Source organism: Meleagris gallopavo, chromosome 4, assembly GCF_905368555.1.
Source record: "Meleagris gallopavo chromosome 4, MGAL_WU_HG_1.1, whole genome shotgun sequence".
NCBI classification, from domain to species: Eukaryota; Metazoa; Chordata; class Aves; order Galliformes; family Phasianidae; genus Meleagris; species Meleagris gallopavo.
The window spans coordinates 44,674,980-44,698,631 of NC_139407.1; the positions used below are offsets into that span (position 1 = coordinate 44,674,980).

Below are 23,652 nucleotides of genomic sequence, written 5' to 3' on the forward strand. Positions count from 1 at the left end.
TCAAAAACCATGACTGAGATCCAGCTCGGAGATCAACAGATGAACATACTGAAAGATATTGAAGAGCCTAGGCATCAAGAGGTAGCTTTCAGAATGACTTTTGAATCTGGCATCAAAATTGGAGATGCACGAATGACCATGAAACAATCTCCTGGCCAAGGATAATTAGCACAGTATTTAATCATCCCACAAGTTTACCAGAAGACCTTCTGGAACAGCAGCTGAGGAAGAGCATCACTCAGACAACCATCATGAAGGCAAGCAGAGGACAATCCTACAAAAATAGGAACTACTCACCCTAATATCAGCATTATCTTAGCCACATCCAAACTACCTCCCACCAATGTCACAGCCTTTCCCATCTAGGGGAATCTACAAAAACTGAAACACAAGCTTTTCTTATATATCAAAACATTAAGTGCAAGAGGATTGAAAGATGAAGTGACAAAACTAAACTCTGTACAATCAAAGTTCATTTTCCTGTTTAAAGCTTTTTTCCATTAACTTACGTGAAAGCAGGTTTTAATAGTTGAAGGATGTAATGCAGTAGACATTTAAAAGGTCTCAGTTATTCCCCAGACAACTTCAATTCATGTCAAATGCAAGAAGATTTTATGCCCTAGAGATGCTTTGTTTTTACATTTTCTTTTGTGGAGAATAATTAAATAATGCACATCACTGAATTAGAAGTAATGCCATTCATTGATGGCAAACTAAAATTTTGGCTCCTTCTCATGGGCTTATCTGTCTCCATATTGCATCTTTACCTATTTTGGATGCAACAAGAAATTAAGGCAGCTGGTTTGCTAAAACTCTGCCATAAGTAACTGCAGATACTGATTTTTTATTTATTGCTTTATTGCAAAAAATTGTGCATCTTGCTGTCTTCTGTTATATACTACCTTAAATCTTAGGGTATTAATGCAACCATATAGATTTGACATGGGTACTAGACTTGTGAAACAGAAAGCTTACCTGATGGTTATACAGAAACCTATTTTACCAACTCAGTCAAATGTTTCAAGCTACATGCAGTCAGTGGAGAACAGTGAAGCAAGAAAGTGAAATCTAGTAAAAGAAAGTCACAGAAAATGAACCAGGTAAAAATAACTTTACCGGATGCCAGGAAAGTTTCTGAATGGTGGTGAATGACATAAAATGGGGGGGTATTATTTAGACAATTATTTAGACAATACATGCCCCATGGGAACTACTGTCAGGTAACAAAGAGAGTTCTGGAGAATATAGCTGCAATCTTGTCTCTTATTTGTCCCTTAATTGCTGGAAGTCCAAATGGAAAAACTCAAGTCAATGTAAGAAATTTGATAATGTTTGAAATGGAATATCACAACTCTCAATGGAAAAGAAGTATCTCTCATAAGTAAAGTAAAGCTTGTAAGTGTTGCTTCTTACCTTAGTAAGCCACAAACTTTAATATTTCAGCAGTATTATCTTACTGATGAGCAGCTAAATCTCAACTAAGTCATGTTGCCACGATTTTGACTTTTCAAAAAAAGTTACACAGCTAGAGGAGAAATAAAGACACTAGAACAGCTGAAAGAGTAGATAATGAGGTCACTTCATACCTCAACACACACAAAGTTATTCTATTCATTCAAATAACTTCAAGTTCAGTAGCAGTCTCAGCATAAAATACCATACCATTTTAAAGAGACAGAAGTGACTTCAGTATTTTGACCAATTAGGAAAAAAAGAACAGAAACCAATACTATCATGTGTTACTTTTCTGGTTCTCTTTTGGTTTCATAGATTAAAATAGAATTTAAAAGGGAGAGAAATGATCCTTCCCTCTTCACTCCTCCAAGGCAAAGACCCTACATCCAAATGCGTGGTTGCAGCTCCAGATCACGGAACAACCACCTTTATGGTACTTCAGAAACCCCATCATGCCTCTCTTTACTTGCTCACAGAGTCAGTCATTGCTGTGGAGACAGCACAAAAGATCCCCTTCTCTTCAGGCATTACCTTTTCTTACTCAACTTATCTACAGTCTCTTCTTTATTTAGCAAGGAAGAGATTAGCTTCTTAGAAGCCTGTCAAGCTACCTAAAAGTAGCAATGCAGTGCCATAAGGTCCAGCAGTGCCAGTGTCATGAATTCATGGGAGTGTAGAGGAAAACAGTGGTGGGAGGCAGGAAGGAATAAGGTAGATATTCACAAGTCTGAGCATGAACAACTGAAAAGGAGACAAGAAAGGATGAGGAAAGAAAACTGAGGGATCTGCTTAAGATTAAACCTGATTGGTAATAGATGTGCAGTCAAAAAAAATAAGAGGAGTGGGATTTTTGGGGGCAAAGGGAATGTAAAAAGAAAAGACACCAGAGATCATGCTTTTCTGAAATGAAAAGTGAAGCAGTCAATATCTAATAAAAGAAAGTTCTAAGTGAAAAAAACCTCTCAGAAAGCACGTCCGCCTACTGTTAAAGCATGACACTGCTATCCCTAAAAGGGAATTGGTTTCTAAGTAGGAACAGATTGGAATCACTGACTCATCCACTCTGGGATTTTATAGCAAACTGACAAAGAACAAAAAGCTGGTGGAGGAGAAAAATAAGGAGGCAGGGGAGATTCAAACAAGATTAGTTAGACATGAAACCTAAATAAAGATTAATATCACTACCTTGTGGAACTGGGGACTTGTGAAAGTCAAGGTCATGAAATTAGCAGCATTAGCAGGAAGTTCATGAGCTCATATGATAATATTTAAAGGAGCAACTTTCAGCAGTATTTCTACTCTTAACATTTGCCATTACATATTCTTTCAGGCTTCTTGAAACTGTTACTGTCATTTATTGCAGGTATCTAAAAATCCCCTGCTTCCATTTCAGAATTATCAACCATCTCTTTTAATAGAAATAAGATGATTTTTTGGGGGGAAAAAAAAAAATCATTTACTATTTATACACTCTGCTGCAGCCAAAAGAGCCAGACACTCCCAAGAAAGGTCAATCGCTTGAGTCTGTCCTTTTGGACTCATAGGATAAACACCATTGGTAGAAACGGTCTTTACCAAACTACCATTATTTAGTTAATTAGATTTTAGTTAATTAGATGACATAGATTACAAACACTTTAAAGCCACAGAAAGCACTGTTAATTTCTGCTTTTGTAACTAATGCTCAACACGGATCAGATTTCTTTGCACATTGAAAGGCATTTCAATTCTTTTAGGTATTTTTAATTTTATTTTTTCAAATTAAAATTTCCTTAAGAATGTTCAGTATTCCTTTCTTCATTCATTCATTCAAATTCATACTCTCAACCAAATGAACTGTATTTTCTTCCATTTATAACTTTGTAAAGATATCACAAAGCCTATGTAATTTCCTGTATGTACTTAATATGAATTAGAAGTTAATAAGCTGTAGCTCTTTTATTCTGCTGTGACAATCTTTTCAAGAAAGGAAAGCAAGGGACACATTACTAACTCAAATCCTGCTATTAAAAAACTTGTAACTCAGATTTCCTTTAAAAGTACTTGCTACCTGATAGGTCAAGCAATCAAATATACTCCAGTAAGAAAGACATTGGGAGAGTCATCTGGATTAAGAAGAATTTGCAGGACCAGCCTGGTCAGCTCTATGACTTTCAGACACAGATTATTTGTGATAATTTATGAGGAAGAAACTGGTTTTCTCTGTAAATAAAATGACAGTGTATTCTGTCTCTTTAATTTTTAACCAAAACACCAAATAATTTTTACAGTACTTGAATCATCAGTACCCATTATCTCAGGGTGAACATTTTGGTCAGTATCCCTTTCAGCAGTAGCCATGCTTTTATACGTTTTTTTGTTTTGTTTGTCTTTTTTTAAACGTTACTGAAAGAATAAGTACAGTACATTTAAGGCCAGATTGAATGGGGCCTTGGGCAGACTGGTCTAGTATTAAATGCGGAGGTTGGTGGCCCTGTATGTGGTAGGGGGGTTGGAGATTCATGATCCCTGGCCATTCTGTGATTCTGTGATTCATTTGCATAACCACTGAGTTAATGAAATCAAGCAAGAGTTTAAGCTTTTTCTTATTTTTAAATCAATCTTCTTGCAATGAAGTGTCTTATATTTTAGGCTTCTTTGGAATTAGGCAGCGTTAGTAAAATTGTGTGGGTACAGGAGGTGTTACATGATTAAATCTTTAATAAATGAAGATTACAGTTGTAGCAGGACTAATAGTTGCACCTCCAGTGAACCACAGTTCTGTAATAAGAAAGTCACATTGTGCAGAATACATATTCCACCTGTCTGCATTTCTTTCTTTGACCACTAATGGGAACAGCTAACAGTGTTATATATTTATATAATATGTAATATTACTTCTATTATAAGAAATATTTTAAACAGTATATCCAGAATTTCTATTTACCATAACAAATAAAAACAGTGCTGTACATGAATGCTAAATTAAAGTGTAATAGTGTTGAAGAGTATTACAGTATAAAACTTTGCATTAAGTACCTAAATCCTGTAGAACTGAAAGGAAACCTTTTTAAAGAAAATAATTTTCTTCAAATTACATCCTTTAGCTGGGTGTTTTCTTTACTTTAAGTTTCATCAAGGAATAAACCACTACATTAACATGCTCAATCAGAGACACTTTTACTGTCTATATTATATAGGAATATTATAATAGTAGATTACACCTTTCAGATCTAACAAAAAAAAAAATCATTAAAAATTACAGCATTGTCCTTCTGAAAAATATATAGTCAAACCAAAATAACAGCTTAAAAACATCCTGAAGAACTTTCTTGTGAAACTTGCCTGAAGACTGAACACTTCTTACTTTCACGTCATCTCCAGAATCATTCCTTTTTGAGCAATAAGTCTTTCTTCACACAATAACATATGCTCCATGGGAAAAAAAAGATTATGATTCAAAATAGTGCTATAATACAGATTTACCCTCAATTACATCAACAAAAATTAGCCAAATTATATGAGCAATGAAAAACTTCAATGAAAAACCTTAACCAGCCATACTAGGAGAGTCCAGCTGCCCTTACTGCTTAAATGCTTAAAGATAATGGAGCTGAAGAATAAACTTGTCTTGAAGACACCTCTTCCTACTGCCAGTTCAGGACAGTGCAAATCTCTAGGAAGAACACCACGTGCAGTGAAACAAAGTAAAAATAGCAAAGGATGCATGAAAGCTCTACGAAAATCATGCAAGTCTCTGAGCTGTATTTCAACTGAGAAATTCACTCAGATGGAATCTGGATGGCCACAGGGATCTTGTGTGGGAATCTACCTTCTGATATTAAATTTGAGAAGACAACCAATTCATTCACATTTCACAGATTTTCAAATTGAAGCTTGTTCCAATTACCATTCAAATTCATTGCAGTTGGAAGTCCAGAAATACAGAAAATGAATCATGAAGAAATGCTACATTATGCTGACTACACCAAGGTGTCTGTCTTCTTGATAGGACCTCTTTGTTAAAATGAGGAAATAAATTATTTGCACAGCTGATTAACGCATAGTGATTCATTTAATTAAATCCTTGTAGTTTGTACTTCTACTGAAGTCCACAGTTGATTGCAACCATAGTCATCAGTTACTGTAAGAAAGAAATCTTTATTGGAAAGAAGAATGAGGAATGCAAAATACAGAAAACAAATTAACAGAATAAATGAAAGAAAAACAGCTTTGAATGATACAAGTGAAATCAGAAAATTTAAGAGAGCAAAAAGGAACGTAGGTTTTTCTATTCTCCTAATTATTTGAAGGATGAAAACAAAAAAGCCACATCTTGAAGAAAAACTGAAGCCTTTGGAGAACCAGGAGAGAATTACCAATAAATATGAGTCTGAAGATGAACATTTTAACCTAGAAAATGTGAAATGACAGCAGGAGCTAGTGAAAAAGTATATACAAGGGCCGCTTCAAAAGTAATGCCTCCTATTTTGTTATGTGGGCCCACAGTGTCAGAGGTGGATGCAGGCTGAACCTTTCTATCAATATTCCATTACATTCTGTTGCTGTGTGACAGATGGCAGCAGAGGGGAAGTCTGACAAAATGGCGTCTGACATGGAAGTGCAGGTGAAGCAAAGGTGTGTCACTGAGTTCCTTCCATGTGGAAAAAAATGCACCCATTGACATTCATCAGTGCTTTCTGAATGTTTTTATGCAGGCCAATTAATAGATGTTAAATCCCATATGAATGAATGTGACAAAGTGGACAAGGGAAATGAGCAGTTGTTCTAAAACAAAAGTAACTTGACATCTAATGGGAACTAGAAGATCTTTAAAGTCCCTCACAACCCAAGCCATTCTATGAGTTGATGATGTTAGTGTGGTGATGCGCTGGGTGGTACATTTCACCAGTTGCAATAGTGTGTTACTTCTGCTGCTGCAGATTTTTATGAGCGCAGCATGCAGACTGTTGTTCACTGGAGCAAAAACACACAACTAACAGTGGTGACTATGTTGAAAAAGAGTGTTTTGCAGCTGAGAATTTGCTGTTATTAATAAATAGTGTTATTGTTCTCTTCGTATCTGTTGTAGTTTCCACAAAGCATTACTTTTGGAGCAACCTATGTGTTTAGTGAAATATTTGATTTCAATAAACTTGTTAAAAAATTGACTAACACATTTACAAATCATTTACAACAGAAACAACTATATGGATAAGCAAAAATCACTACTCATAGTGTGAATTATTTCCTATTAAAGTTTTGATTCTGTTTTCTGTGACAAAAAAGAACATTCTAACATAGGACACGTGGGTGTAGATTACGAAAGAACAATGATAGACTGTGGGGAAAAAAAAAAGCTATCTTTACTTCTCTTGGAATAAAAAATATGTGCAAATACTATACTGAAATGTATACTTAATTTACAAAATTCATATTAGCCAATCTGAAGATGGCACTATAACTGACCACTCTCATACTGCTCTTCAAATACTCCTTTGTTAAGCAATGTGTATTGTACCAAGGCTTAGCAAAGTGAAAAATGTGCTTTTTGAGAACTGCTGTATTGCATGCATAAATTAAGTCTATCAAAAAGGAACAGAAGGTAGCTCAGAACCTATCCTCCTTAGACACAACTGTCATGCAAACATGATGAGGTTAGAGAGAACAGGCAGGAAGCATCCTGCATTGACAGAGTAGCACACTTCACATCTTCCTGTTTTGAAAAAGTAAGAAAATACCCCCACCTGTGTTATATTAACAGAAAACAGCTGACCATTTAAGGAAAGCTGCCAATGAAATCTGCCTATCATTCATTCTCTTTCCACATTCCACACCAGTCAAACATACATTTTCACATAACATTCACAAGTAAGTCAGGACAAGAATCTTTTTCAATTTATATAGTAATATTGGTTAGACATGACAGATTTTCCAAGTAACGTGAGTAGCTGTGAACAACAGAGTCTACATTTTTTGTAAAAAAACAAATACAGCATCTCTACATTAGATAAAGACTGAACCCAGGTTTACAGAAATGCAGAGTGCATGAACAGTATATTCTGAATGCTAGACAGAGCCCTGCAACCAAATTTTGACCGGAGCTGCCTCTACGGATAGAGTAAGTTCACGGTAGCTTTTGTACTACCTTACCTTCACACTGACTTCACAGATGAAGTCACTGATGAATATGTTTGCCCCACACTCCAAATTGAATGCTCTAGGAAGAAGTCATTACCTATCGTTCACAATTCCAAAATTCTTCCCAGGCAAAATAAATAAATAGAAATCAAATAATAAAACAAATAAAAATGAAATAATTATAATAATAATAATGACAATAAAATAAAGTAACCTAAATAGACAAAACCCTTTGCTGCTGTCATTCCACTTTCAGAGGAAACAAGCACAATTCAGTATGTTTTCAGTATCTTCCAGTACTCATTAGAACTGAAGCATCTAAGGAAGCCGAGTTGTAAATATTTCACAAATAACCAATCAATCAGAAACCCTGCAGAAATTAAAATAGTACAGATCAGTTCTGGTAAAAGCCTAAATGCACTAATTCCCAGTGGTAGCATTCTGCAAACACGCTGTATTTCCCAAAACATCTCTCTTGGCAAAATGAGAGCTGCTTAGTAGACTGGAGACTATGTGTATCTTTACATGACTTCAGTGATTGAAATTAAATATTTGCAGTTGTGTACACTGGGTGTTTGTTTGTTTTCCCCTAAAAAATGCACAAAAAGTACACGCAGAATAGTTTGGAGTACAGTAATACATACAGTACATTTTTCCTTTAATATGATAATGTTTTTTTCCGTTGTATAAGTTAGAGTACATAAGTTAGAGTAGGTAAAATACAAACTTCAGTATTCAGTTATTATCTGCATTTTCACTTCAACTTAATGTTAACTGAAGACATCACAGTCATCAGCACTAAATCTGCTGGGGGAAAAAAAAACAAACAGCACTAAAGGATCAGTAGAAAAATGTTCCCTTACCTTTCTTAAGATGGGATGTGACGTTCTATATTTTCAGTCTTCCTTCCTCTCTCAAATAGGGATTTTTCTTTAATGAAAGCGATCAGAAAGCAGAATATGCCGCTAAGGCCATGTGGTTAACATTCTTCTCCCACACTGTCTAGGTAAAAGGGGGAAAGAAAGAGTGTTAATTCACGTTTTTAAGATCAGACTTTTTTGCTTCCTCTCTTTTTGGGGTTCTTATAAGCTGAGCAATTCCTGCCTGCCATGTCTTTTGTAAACAGTCTGAAATGCTGTAGTTAAAAACAAAACAAAAAACAGAGAAAGATGGAAAGATATTGCAATGAGAGAAATTTTCATTAGTTTCAGATTTCCCTTTGAGAGTTTCATACCAGTTGTTCTCTTTACCTTTTCTAACTACTGAAATAGCAACTTCCTACGTTTCCTCCCAGTCATAAACTGTGATTCTAACTCAATTATTTTTCATGAAAAATATGAAAATGGTTTTACTGTAGTTTTGGCTGAAATAAAAATGTGGTATTTGATTCCAGTTATTCCTTTTGAGAAACTAACAACTTCCAAAAATTAAAATAAGAACTTACTGTACCTTTGATTTTCTTCCAACTGCAGGATGTCAAATGAGTTTTAAATACTCTTCCAGCAAAAAGTATGGAATACTTTTTTAACAAAAAAATTTCTTACCTCAAAATAATCAAACTATAGTAATTATTCAATACAGTAATCTGTTCTGTGAAAGAAGAAAATTTTAAACAAATTAATAGAAACTGTAAAATTGCACAAAGGTGAACTATTAACAAAATTTTGTTTTCACTCAGCTTTTAGTTTTGCGTTGAAAAAGTCTGAAACTAACTTTGTAATTTTAAATAAAACCATGCTGTTGAAGTTTTCTTGTAAGTATTTTGGCTTTTATTAGGGCATTGTTGCTGTCAGATGAAGTTCCCAGGGACTGGAAAAAGGAAAACATCACTCCTATCTACAAAAAGGGGAGAAAGGAGGAGCTCTGCTGAAGAGGACCTAGGGCTCCTGGTCAAAGAAAAACTTAGCATGAGCTAGCAGTGTGCGCCTGCAGCTAGGAAGGCCAGTAGTACCCTGAGTTACATCAAAAGAAGGGTGGCCAGCAAGGAGAGGGAGGTGATTGTCTCCCTCTGTTCTGCTCTCATGAGCTGGAATATTATGTTCAAGTCTGGGGCCCCCAGCACAGGAAAGTTGTGGAGCTTTTGGAGAGGGTACAGAGGAGGGCCATGAAGATGATCCAAGGGCTGCAGCACCTGCCCTGTGAAGACAGGCTGAAGGAACCAGACTTGTTCAGCCTGGAAAAGAGAAGGCTGTGGGGAGACCTCACTGCAGCCTTCCAATATTTAAAGGGAGTTTATGAACATGAGGGAATCAACTTTTTACAAGGATAAGATAAGGGAGAATGGTTTTAAACTCAAGAAAAGAAGATTTAGATTAGATGTCACAGGGAATTATTTTTTTTACTTAGCGTGGTGCTGGAACAGGCTGCCCAGAGAGGTTATGGATGCCCAGTCCTTGGAGGTGTTTAAGGCCAGGTTGGATGGGGCCCTAGGCAATCTGATATTGTACTTGATCTAGCAGCTGGCAATCCTGCCTGTGGCAAGGGGGTTGGAACTTGATGATCCTTGAGGTCTCTTATAACCCAATCCATTCTATGATTGTTAGCTTCCATTTTCATACAACTAAAAATAATTGAGTATCAGATAGACATTTTATAGCATCTATCCTATTCTCATACTGCGTTAAATAGTATTTCTTATATTCATTCACACAATCACTTGTATCCTCAGGCAGCTACAAATAAGAGTATTTTGTAGGAACAATGTGATAAGAAAATCACAGAATCATAGAATTGCAGGGGTTGGAAGTGACCTCAAGAGATCCTTGAGTTCACCTCCCCTGCTAAACCAGATACCCTACAATAGATCACTCAAGTAGGTGTCCAGATGGGTCTTGAATATCTCCACAGAAAGAGATCCCACAACCTCTCTGGGCCACCTGTTCCAGTTCTCCATCACCCTTACTATAAAGCAGTTCTGTCACATGTTAGTATGGAACTTCCTACATTCAAGTTTTAGGCCATTACTCCTTGTAATGTACACACCACCAAGAGCAGACTCATCCATTTGCCCCCCACCTCCCTTCAGATATTTATAAACATTTATCAGATCCTCTCTCAATCTTCTTTTTCCTAAGCTGAACAGACCCAGGTTACTCAGTCTTTCCTCATACAGGAGATGCTCCAGGCCCTTTATCATCTTTGTGGCCCTCCACTGGACACCTTCTAGGAGATCCCTGTCTTTTTTGAACTGGTGAACTCAGAACAGAATGCAGTAGTCTAAATGTGGCCTCAGCAGGGCAGAGTAGACAGGAAGAATTGCCTCCCTCCACCTGCTGGCCACACTCTTTTTAATGCACCCCAGAATACCATTGGCCTTCTTAGCCACAAGAATGATGCTCCAATTCATGAGACAGGACTGCTCTTCAAACAAAAGAGCTTGCCAACAGCTTGTGAGCATCAGACTGTGGGATTCTTAGCCTCAGTATTCAACTGCTCCTGAAGTTCATAAGGCTGAGTATGCAAATGGATGCTCTGAGGATGCCAGGACATGAATACTGGAAATCAGTGCTGATCCTATAGAAAACGTATTTGGAGGTGGAGGCGAGGTCAGCTCAAGCTGAGAAATGACACATTAGTGCTCTGTTGACTGACTCTACACTACTCGTAACATTCAAGATGTATTCAAGGTGTGAATGGAACGGCAAAAACATCATGAAAACATCCTGAGCTCATCAGTCCAAATTAAAATAAAAGAGTACTCATATGCTATGACAAACTGTGAAAGTCTCAATCTGCTGATAGTTGTGAATAACCAGGAACTCCAGATGTTAAAAATCTCATATATGCACATCATCAGCTTCAGATCTAAGTTCCACACAGTGAATCAGAACTGCTCTCTTGTTTACAGACACAAAATGCAGTAATGAGAAGAAAACATGCAACAGTTTGAGCATAGAAAGTTTGTGACCTGCAAGAGCATATCAGATCAATATTGTTCTAGCAAAACAGGTAGAAATCTACCATTTTTTATCAGAAAATACCTCCTTCCCACCAGTAATTAATTGTCAGTCCAAAGACCTCTGCTAGTTTTTATCTGTAAATCCTGCATGCAACCAAAATCCATTTCCAGAGCAGACTCTCCAACACCCCTATCTTGCAGACATAACATAGCTGCTGGAGTAATAGGCTTTCAGTGGAGCTGGCTGCTAATTTCACGTTTCCCTGACCTTCCCTGCAACTGACTTATTTATGCTGATGGCTGTGGCACAGCAGGCCCCAGGAGGCCAATGCACCTGCAGTAAGCAAGAGGCTGTGGGCTCACTACTTTGTATGCATCTCAAGGGGAGTATTAAATCGATAAATGGCTGGCATAACGTGGAGTCAGTTTTCATTCATTGGTTAAGGTTTCAAGGGATGTGAGCAACGGATCAGTCTTTGAACTAGTTTATTGTTCTTGAAAATCAGAACCCGAAGTATTCTGAACTCCTAGGGATAATATAGACTTCTACTGCTCAAGGCTAAAGGAAAAGAAAAAAGTTGCTGTTTGCTAGCAAGCTCATGAAGCATTCCAGCAGAATTAAAAAAAAAAAAAAGTCTTCCTTATGTTTAATAGCATTCTTTTATCCTCTCAGAGGAAGAAGTGGATACAGGTATATATGGAAACATTTTGATGAAAAGGAAATTCCAGCAGAAGTCTGGAAGGGAAGACTTGGTCCTTGAAAGATTATTTCAGGAAACTATTCTACTCACATCTTTCTAAAGCAGTAGTAAAATTCTGTGCAATGTTAGAAATATATATTTCTAGCGTAGAAAGTTAAGTAGATGCATACTCTGCATAACGTTAAGGAAAAAATCACTGCATCCCACAGTAATAAGTAGCACCCAAAAGCAATGAGGTCAGGCGCCAGCATCCATGAAAACTCTAACCAGAATGGAAATCAGGAAAGAAAAAGTTGCTTCAGTTTCTCAAGCTGTTGTTGGTTGGTTTATTTACAGCTTCTCAGACAATAGTTGTTCATAATCCAGACAGCTGTTATTTTGCCATGCAGCACAAGACTAGTAGGCAAGTCAGCATGTCAAGCCATCAAATATTCATACCAGCAAAGGACTCTCCTCTACCTTTCACCCCATCTAAAAATACCCATTCAAATAAACAAATCTCTGTTTTACTAAGAGCATATTTCTACTTCTCAGCGTAGCTGAGTAAAGCTATTTATTCCAAGAGGAAAATAATAGTATCACTAGGTAAATATAACTGTTCTTACTCACACTACTTTCTTTCCAATGCAAAAGAAGCTTCTAATTTAAAGGAGAATATATATATATATATATTTATAATCAAACAGAGAATGCCAATATTAACAACTTTTTTTTTTTTTTTTTTTTAAAGCAGTAGAACACATACCTTTCAGTTTAAATAGTGAAAACTGTGAGTCTGTGTTTCTTATCGCAAGGAAGATGATCCCTCTAAGAAATGCATGTTTTCTAGTGTAGAATGATCTTCCAGGTTCTACGGAAACAGCGTTAGCCCATTTAAAATTGTGGTTCTCAAATCTATTTTAATAAAATAACTATCACACAAATTAATTATTTTACACAACTATAAAAATATAGAAAAATCTATTTTTTTAGACTACTTACTCCATAAAATCTTGCCATAAGTTGTTAGCTATGAAAAGCAGCAGAGTTCAGAAAAGCACTTCTGGCATAGTCAGATTTAGGAAACAAGTTAATAATAAGATACAAGCTTTACTAATAACTTGTAATAAATTTTGATATCTAAATTTAGTTTGTAAACTAAAAACAAAACTGAAGAACATCACACATTTCCTTGGTGGCCACCAATACATTTCTTTCTCCACTTTTGAAACTAAGATGTCTTTGTGTTGCACACCACACTATTTCACTGCTTTGTATTCCTGTCTCTGACACTGCATCTCTTACCATCTGCAAATGCTAATAGCTAATAAACAGTCTCTTGAGATCCTATTTCCATTTTTATCACCGACCCAAACTTGAGTTTGACTCTCTAGTCTCTCTCAGACCAACTCCTGAAAGAACACAAGCCCCAGACATTCATGTATGCATGTGCATATACACAGATAGAGGTGCGGAAATGCTGTGCATATATAGCAGCAGACATTTTCCCCATAAGGGATGAAATACCAGGTTCAGTTCATCTAATGTCGTCTTCTTCCCTGAGTCTGGGGTTTGAACTATTTGAGTGCAAGCAATCTCCTTAGTCCAAATACCATGGTACATTTAGAGAAAATAATAGCCAACAGATATGATCTGACCTTCCCTTTCCTAGTTGTCCACAAGATACCTAGGTTTTAAACAAAATGCTTTTGAAAATCATCAAAGCGAATTCTACTTCAAAAGGAGCTACCATCATAGTCCTGTGTACCTCTCCTTTCCATCCAAACATAGATGGCAAATCATGCCCTTGCTACACATGCAGGAAATAACAACCAAACAGGCTGGACAACTTGTGCTCTCCTTTCTCAGCCAAAATTACATTTTTATGTACTTTCTTGAAAGACAAGCAAGAACCTAAAGGTTCAGAACTAGTATTTAAAAGCATATGAATAGCATAAAATGTAAAAGTCATGGTTAATAAATCATCTCCCAAAGAAGAGCACATGAATCCTGGGATAAGTTGCTTAGGCAACTTAGCGCATCTGTTGTCATTGGTATATATCATCTCCTGAAATGATAAGACCTCATAAAATATAATTTAATTCATGTAACTGCTAGGAGATTGGGAAAAAATATAAGCAGCAAAAATGGTCAACTGTCAGTTTTCAATACCAGTATTGGTCAGAGTGGGGATCCCAGATCTCCTTGCTTTGCCTTGCAAGAAACCCTCTTCTGAGGTGCAAACCTACGTAAGAAAACCAAGAAGGAAAAAAACAAACAAAACAAAACATGAAGAAGATCTGAGCTGACTTTCAGTCATATTCCACCAGTCAGTATGGCTCAATAATATCTACAAGAACACATAATAATCTAGAAAAAAGAATATTAAGATGGAGCCAGGCTCTTTTCTGTGGCGCCCAGTGAGAGGACAAGAGGCAGTGGACACAAACTGGAACACAAGAGGCTCCCTACAAATATCAGGAAACAATTTTTGACTGTGAAGTGACCAAGCATTAGCACAGGCTACCCACATGCTGTAGAGTCTCCTCCTTGGAGATCTCCAAAAGACACCTAGACATGGGTCTAGGCTCCTGCTCTGAGTGTCCCTGCTTGAACAGAGAAGTGACCAGATGGATCCAGAGGTCCCTGTCAACCATAGCCACACTATGATTTTGTGCAAATGGAAGAGAACAAATCCAGAAAGTAACATACATGCTTAGGAAATATAACCAGGAAAAATGTCCTGTTTTTTCTCAAGTATAGCCCTATTTTATAACAAGCCAATAACTGACATGAGTAAATACGACAAAACTGAATTAACCTTGTTGGACCTGCAGAACCATTGCCACTGACATAATATTGGGTCAGACTGACACCATTAAGAAGTCATCTCCCCAGCAAAGCTCATATATGTAAAATTCAAATGCTTGCAACAGGCAGAGTAAGAAGGCAGTTTGATCTCCGAAACAGGAGCAGGAACAGCCTTCTCAGAAAACCCTGTCGGGCCTTAATATGAAAAACATAGATTTTGGAGAGCTAACAACCCCCTGCTCGTGCACACTTGGCAGCTGTGTGCCCTGCTCACCTCTGCGCTCACTCAATTCACTGCAGCACAGTGAGGGTCAGTGAAGGTTAATTGCATTTGCACAAGAAAGCAGCACCACAGCATCTAAAGACATGGGGACATGCAGATGGGTAAATGAAACTGTTCGGTCTGCGCAACCTGACTTCTGATGAGGCATGAAGAAGAGAAAACGTAGCTGGGTGTAGTGGAGCTTGATGGCATTGAAGTGAGGAAGAAGTACGTTAACAAATGGGTACCTTTTTGCAAAGCATTAATCTACAGCAATGACGTAGTATAAGCAGAGCATGCTGCAGTTTTACCTTAACTGATGTTTAACAGCAGCTAAATCAAAATAAAACCATGGTTTTACTTGTGTGTTACAAATGTTTGAGAGAACTCCTCTAGGAGACTAACCCTCTAGCAGAGCTCTTCACACTTGGCTAACCTCAACCAGGGGAGGTGACCTAAGTGTGAATCAAAGTACGCTTCATTGAAGTGCTCAGCTATACTTATGCTGGCAGAATTTAAGAAATAAATTAAAGAAATTAAGGAAAATTCTACCTATCCCTGAGTGGCTGAAGCCTCTATTCTGCACAGCTTCTATGCACAGATGTTTTTTTTTCTTTTAAGACAGCATAACACGTTCTTTCCTAAGGACCACAAACATCTTCAACTAAAAATGTTTTTAGCACACTCTGGAAGTGAAAAGTAAAACATTGCTGTTTCTTCATTTCATTGCCAAGACTGATTTCTTTAATTCTCTACACTGTGCAAAATAGAATTCTAATGTCCAAGAGAAAATACACTATAGCTTCTCTTGCACTACTTTAAAATAATAAGGCAGGTCATCAATTGCTGCAGGATTTTTTTTTTTTTTCCCATGGATTTTGAAGGTAATATTTCTTCTGTTCTTTTTCCACATATTTAAAATGCAAATAAAAACACTGATGGCTTAAAAAATAGTTCCCCAGTGTATACACACAATATTCCCAAACAATTAGAAAAATTATTACTTCCAATACTATGTGACCAGATTCCATCAATTTTATTTAATCTAAATTGAATTCTGCGCTACAGGCCGACTTAGTTGAAGCTATAAAATTGCCTGTGGAGTAGGATCCTGCTCCACATGCATAAAATACTTGCTACTTGTTTGCAAAACAGTCAACAGAACTTAAAAGCAGAAGAAAAAAAAAATGGGCACAGGAAAGACTGAGAAACTTCTTTCTAAGGAACCTCACATGTGCAAAGTGCACAGGGAGCACAAACCTCATGGATTAATTGTGCTTAACTCCAACATATACCCAAGCATAGAGCGGGAAGAGAGAAGTTTCTTGTAATGACTTCCTGAATCTATAGAGAAATCACTAACAATCTGTTTCAGTTAGTTTCTGGTGCAGAAATAAATTTGCCAGCAGCCTTAGAAGCCCTCTGAAGAATGCACTATATAAATATAAATCATTAATGAATTGAGTGACCTCACCCTTGGGTAACTAGAGAGGCACAAATACAACACTCCAGAAGTAGAAAGTCTTCTAGCTGGCAGTGCCACGCACCAGCAGGCAGCAAACACAAGAGCATCCATCCTCATGATGCTGAAGCAGATCCCTTTTGACAGGCTTCGTGTTTTTATCTCAACCACCACATCAGTGGCAAAAAGCAAAGACTTCTGAGGACAAACCAGTGAATGATTCAATAATTAAGAGGAGATCCCTGTCCCATCTCTACATTTCAAAGGCTTACCAGAAATGGAGCACTTGACAGGAGTGAAAATATATTTTGCTACAGCCAACACCACAAAAGTAGTGATTATGTGCAAGATGCTAAATGATGCAAAGCTTTTAATGCAGACTGCAACGTGTGGCTTCCACTACGATCCTAGGGAAGAAGGGGACCAAATAAATGTTCCATCAAACACTTCTCAAGCAACTATCCAAAACTCCTTCAGCCCTGGCAAGCCATGAGAACTACTTTCATCTGGTGTGAACATAGATTGAAAGTACCCAGACGGCAGACCCTATGAATTCAAGAGATATTTTCAGTCACTGATAGAAAAGTTCTGTTACTCTAAATTGTCCTGACAATTACAAGTTGCTTAATAGCATCATGAAGACAGCAGTTCTTTAAGCGGAGTCTAAATGAGGACAGGACAGTGACTCTGCAAGACCAGTGAGGTTGTTCAATGCACAAGCTCTACAATAAAGGGAAACAAATGCAACAAAGAAATGAAGTGTTTCTAAATCTGGCAAAGCAGAAGAAACACCTCTGGTAAAGCGACTGTAATAAGCCAGTGCTTCTCTTGGCAATTCTGTGGGGTCAGAGGCTCTGTGAATGCCATGCTAGGCTGAGTTTTCTTCTCTCTGTAGAGAGAAGTGACAGAGGAGCACTACACTGGCAGTGCCCTCCTCCTAAGAGCTGTACACAGCAAGGAAACTCACAGCTGAGTGTCATGCCAGCTCTTGGAAATCATTTTAGCTAACAACCAGACTAAGCTGCCTCTTTTGCTTTGCATTTAAGAATAACTAGTATACAAGCAAATTAAACATAATATTGTTCCAACTGGCCTCAGACAGTTTTTCAGTCTATTCTAAGATAATTAGACCCTCAAATTGTGGCTGTAGATTACAGGCAGCCCATTCTATGTCAGGTGTCATTTTGTCAGACTGTTTCTCTGCTGTTATCTGTCACACAGCAATGTAACGGAATACTGGTGGGAAGGTTCAACATCTACCACCTTATCAGCAACATCCACTTCTGACTCTGTGGGCCAAGGTAACAAAATAGGAGGCATTACTTTTGGAGCAAACCTCATATAATAAAAGCAAAAGCATCAAACAAAGTAAAAAAGTCATTGACAAGTACTTGCGAGCAGTAATTGTATTCTTCTTCTTGGCGTGTATCATGACTCTTTAGTTTACCCTCCTCTTGAAACAACTCACACAGTGCACTACAGAATAATTTTTCTTTCAATTTCACAACATTTCCAGGAACAAAATCTATAGCTTTCCCAACAAGCACATTAATATCTGTCCATCTGACAGGCAGAACTACCTCTTAGCAGCAGCCAAGTTCCTAAGCCTCCTAGCAGCGCTGTTAAGTAACATCAAAGGTAAAACAGATACATGCTTATAAATAGATACATATACACCCACTCAGGCACAGGCACACAGTCAGTCTTCAAGTTTTTATAATACAACGAAAGCTTCAAAATTTAAAGAATTTTACTTATCCCAACTTGATCTAAGCTGAAAATAAATACAAATTAATCTCAGCACTAGCCAGGAGAATTAAATGGATCACTAATATAGCAAAATATCCTTTATACAAGTTAAAACTAAACAATACCTGTATCTGTGGGGATTTAAAAAGAAATAACAGCTCTTTTAGAAATTCCATCTTTTATCCCTTCCATCTAAGTAGGGGAGACATCTTAGAACATATTTGAAAAAATGCCAATTTGGCATGTACAGATTTGCTAAATAAACAAAATATAATTTTAAAACCTTTACTGTTTTGTTTTGTTTGAATTGTAAGGCTGCTAAGCTGTTTTTCACCTCCAGGAAACACACTGAATTTTATGTAGTTATTCAAAAAGTCATCCTTTGGTAACTGTGATTGGCTGCAACTCCCTCTCCTGGGAAAGATTAATGCGTGCTTGTTTTTCAGCATCATACTTTCTGTTCACTTTAACAGCTCTGTCTTCCAATAAATTGAAGCAGCAGAGGAATATCTTTACCGTGTTTATTTTTCAAATCAGAAAATGCATGTTTTGCAGAAGCTGTTCTTTGCCAAAAGGAATACATATTAGATGTTGAAGCCTTAAAAAAAAAAAAAAAAAAAGTTGTAAAATGAACTATTATTTGGTACAAATTTATTAATAAACTCTTTATTATAATATTTCATGAATTCTTATTGGATTTTATTTTTTTTAAATGATAAACTTTTACAAACATTCCTCTGTATGAAAACTGTGGCAAATACTGCACACTGCCTAAAGTGAATAACTTTTTAAGCAGTTTAGATATCCCTATTCAGGTAGACCTGCCTGTGCCATCCATCACTACCACTACAATAAACAGAAAATATATGGAGAGAGAAAGAATATATGGAGAGGAAGAAAGACATACGTACAGCAGTAGCAGTACATGCCCTGTCTTTGCTTTTGTATTTTGCAAAACTGTGTAAGTTTTCACACCAGCAGATATTTTCAGTCACCTGGAAACCTTTGTGTTTTCTATCTCCACATCAAAAGAAGGACAGATGATAAATTCCTCCAGTGTTATTTTTATTTAATTTCCAGTATGTAATTGCACCAGTCACATGATTTCTCCTGTTCTTCTGTGTTCTCCTAGACAAGTACCAAGTCATTCTCTAAATTGGAGATGCATCCAGCACGTTTGGCCCTGTTGCCAAGTAACAACTACTGACAATCCTATAGAGCAGTGCTATTTTTTTTTATTATTATTATTTTCTGCAACAAGCCTAAAAGGGAATCTTCAGCAGCAAGGTAGCATAAAATAAATGTCAACTGTCAGTCACAGAAACACTTAAATGCACCCACTTTCTCTCAACAAGAAAACAGCCAGAAACTTGAAGAAAGCAGGTTCCCACAGCATGCCCCATGGGGGAGATGAAAGTAACACACAACAGGGAGATGGGAACAAAGACTGCTGTAGTATTTCTGTGGGCATTTGTGCTCTGAGTGTCATTTCCAGAAACATACACACATACATACACACACACACAAAAAAAAAGCACAAAAAAAAGCAAACATCATCTCTGGAGGTTGGGCAGGGTCCCAATGGGGCCCAGGTGTTGGTCCATAGCTGCCTGTGAGGAGAGGCTGGGGCCGCCTGGTGCCGGACACAGCTGGTTCTGAGGGTACCACCCCCAGGTGCAGCTGAGCCACACAGCTATACTAGACACCTCTGGGAAAACGTGTGTAGGTTGCTCTGAAAGTAAAGCCTCCTCTTCATTTTCATGGAAACTACATCAGTTACAGAAAGTGCAAAAAAACTGTTTGATAGAGCAAATTTTCAGCTACAAAAGACTGTTTTCCAACACAGTCATTACCATTAGTTATGCATTTTTGCCAGCAATGAACAAGAGCCTGCATGCTACATGCATAAAAATTGCACCAGCAGAGGTGGCCTGCTGTTTCACAGCTGCTGTGACAGCTTTGTTGCTGAAATGGACCACCCACTGCCTCACATCCATGGCTTGGTCTCCACAAACACAAGCATTGATGAATGCCAGCGGGTGCCATTTTTACCCCTTTGCTCCACGCATTCTTCCATGTCAGATGCCATTGTGTCAGACTGCCCTTCTGCTGCCACCTATCACGTAGCAACATGGAATGGGATATGGGCAGGAAGGGTCAACCTCTCTGCCATATCACCAAAATCTGCATCTAACATCTGGGGCCAACATAATAAAATAGGAATCATTATTAGAAACAGTTCTTCAGCTTCGTATCTGTAATATCAGTACTCCCACAGATCAAAAAACAAGAATTGTTGCAGTAACTTCCAGCATTATTTCACTTCAGTATTTCAGTATATTGCTCAGTAATAAATAGAAACACTTTTCAATGGTGCTGGAATGACCAAGTGCTCACTGTGCTACCAGGAATTAAGAAATTTAGTTGATGGAAGCAGTTACGTTTTAGAGAATTCCATGGAAAATATAAAGTTAGAAAAATTGTTTTTAGAAAAAAGAAAAAAAAAAAAAAGAAATACAAAGAAGGCAAAACTAAGGAGAGCTACATGCCAGCTATAGAAGCTGTATGCATGTCAGCACCAGGAAGCACGAGGCTCAGCTATAAAAGCATAAGCAGGTGAGCAAACAGAGTACTGGTGCTGATAATCCACTTCAAGCAGATGAATCATTTGGCTAAAATTGGGAACGTTCTTTTCAACATCTATTTTTAAATAAAACATTTAAGAAGCTTTCACAAGATTTCTGTAATATCTATTTCAAATTCCAAGAAATACCAAAATACTACCAGAAATGTTTGTCCCAGAGCATTGCTGCCAGAATCTCAGAATAAAATTCAAAAAAAAAAAAAAAAAAAAAAAAAAAAAATCACATGGAAGCATACTGCAAATGTTTCTAGCTTGATCTGTCTATGTTTGAGGTTCAGTGAGCCTAAACAACCAGTCTAGTATGCACATCTGTGACAAATGCACCTTCATCTCTTTGGTAAGTCCATCTTCCCTTGATACTAGAAGAAATGATTCCCTATGCTAAAAAGAGCAAACACTGGAAGGCACTCAAAACATTATCAAAAGACAGCTTGAGAGGGAGGAAAGTTCATTTATTTGAAACAAAAAACCATCTGAACACTGCTAAGTTTCCATGGGTTTCTTCATCTGATTATTTTTTTTTTAACAGCAGCTCATCTAAAGAAGAGATTATGCTGATAGATGAAAAATACAGCTTTCCCCAACTGTCAGCTTGGCTGTTTTCTACTTAAGAACTGAAAAGCCATAAAATTTGTCCACACCTTATTATATATTAAAATAGATAGCATTGTTTTACGTAGTATGAAAAAAAATAAATTAGTTTAGATAAGAAACCCTATATGCTTTATTATTGTTGACAAATGCTACAACTTGTAACATACTGGAAGATGATAGAATTGTAACCCTCTGGCCAAATTTACTGCCTTAATTGTCTTTGGAGCCAAATTACATTGTATTAAATTGTGTTATAATGTGTAGAATTGCAATTACACTTTAGTAATTTGGTTTAAATTGAACCAATGCATTTGCCATGAGCTAATCACAGGCAGGACAAGCACATTTTACATGAATGGAGAAAACTGAAGTTATCACACTTCCTTCTATGCAGGATAACAGTATTCATCTTTACTTTTTACCATTCCTGCTCAGTATAATTGTTACTCATATTATTAGGGGTTTCCTGTTCAATTACGTCAATATTGTGATTAATGAATATGAAAAATGAAAAAAAAAAAATCTGAATCTTGATAGTTGAAAGTCATTTCACAAAGTGAACATGACACAGGTAGCAGCAGCAGAATCCTTCCTGCACACAAGACATCTGGGTCTTCTCATCTTATACATGCAATTCATTTCAAAAGTCTTCTTTAACCTTAATGACTATCTTGCAAGAAGTGATGAATCCATATTGTAATGATATGCCAACAATTTATACCTAGCTACATATATACTATAAACCTAGCTAGTTATATTAATATGTAAGTGCTCAGTTTTAGTCTTATGTTGGTAAAAAAAACTTTACCCAAAACATCTCTCACGCTCTTTCTGCTGCTGACATAAAAGAGAAAGCATTCAAAATGTTCACAAATGCCAGGTACACAGCTGTATATTTTAATTGAATAAAAAGTTAAAATTTTCCCTTAGGTATCTTTAATTTAAAATTTGCAACCTCCTGGTTGTGTGGAATCTTATCTTGGCACATGAATATTAAAAGACAGGACTTTGAAGAAGTGCGTTAGAAAGCTTCCTCACCCCTGGAAACTTCTATGGGATTACAGCGATCAAATGCATTAAGAAGGGAATCAAGTGTTTCTCTAAAAATAACCATAATTTTTCCAAATAATTTAGCTGCAACCAGAGTATTTCAGTTTAAGTTTCCTGTGCCAGAAAAGCTTTTCCCCTTGTCAAAATTAGCCATATCATTTTGGAAAGTTCACCACTAAAACAAAGAGAACATGTGAAACTGCAAGGGAGGTGTTATCACCTCTACTCAACAATAACAGGCTGTGATAGATTCCTTCTTGCCAAATTATTTCAACTTCATACAGTATTTTAATTCTGACACAGCTAGGTTTAGCAACTTGGATCCTATAAGCAAAGCAAGATTTGGAACTGCCAGTCTCTGAGACTTGAACAAGTTTCAAACATCAGTAAGCTAAAAGGAAAAGACCTTTGCTAAGGCTAGTTATATTAGACTTTTTTATTGTTTTACCTTATTAATTACAAATTATAGATGCTTTTCAGAGTGCAATGAAATAACTCTGAACAAGGCAAGTTATATGAGAAATAGTTGCAGTACCTAACCCTGGTTGTTATGAAATAGTTCAGTTATTACCTAATTTTGCTAAATTATAATTGTCTACTCTTTTCTTTCCTTTAATGGGTCCATTCTCTTCTCCCTCTACAGGTGCTCACACCTGCTCTTGCAGACTCAATGCCTCCCACCAGCTGTGTGAGCAAACAGGTAGAAAACCTCCAGCACAGCGCAGCAACAAGCTGCGGGGCAGGAAGGAGCACATAGATGAGAACGTTCAATTTTTCAACACCTTCTGCCTTCCCTTCAAACTGGATACCACAGTGCTTACAAGGCAAACTGAACGACTCTCATTTAATTGGAGACTTACGTTGTTGTTTCTTCGCATATGAATAAGACAAAAAGCTGAGCAGTTCCACGGATACAGTTTAGGGAAC

At 37.1% G+C, this 23,652-nt stretch overlaps 1 protein-coding gene across 6 annotated transcripts in view; it reads right to left on the bottom strand.

Moving 5' to 3' along the window:
- The window catches only part of CRACD (capping protein inhibiting regulator of actin dynamics), a 108,737-nt gene that overhangs the window by 48,987 nt on the left and 36,098 nt on the right, over positions 1–23,652 (bottom strand). For 4 of the 6 annotated variants that reach the window (XM_085223093.1, XM_085223092.1, XM_085223088.1 and 1 more), the window contains exon 2: positions 8,439–8,577. The gene's annotated coding sequence lies outside the window, so the exon portion shown is untranslated. Of the gene's footprint in view, positions 1–8,438; positions 8,578–12,919; positions 13,025–23,652 lie in introns of all 6 variants that reach the window. The other 2 variants (XM_085223089.1, XM_085223090.1) reach the window with 2 other exon arrangements.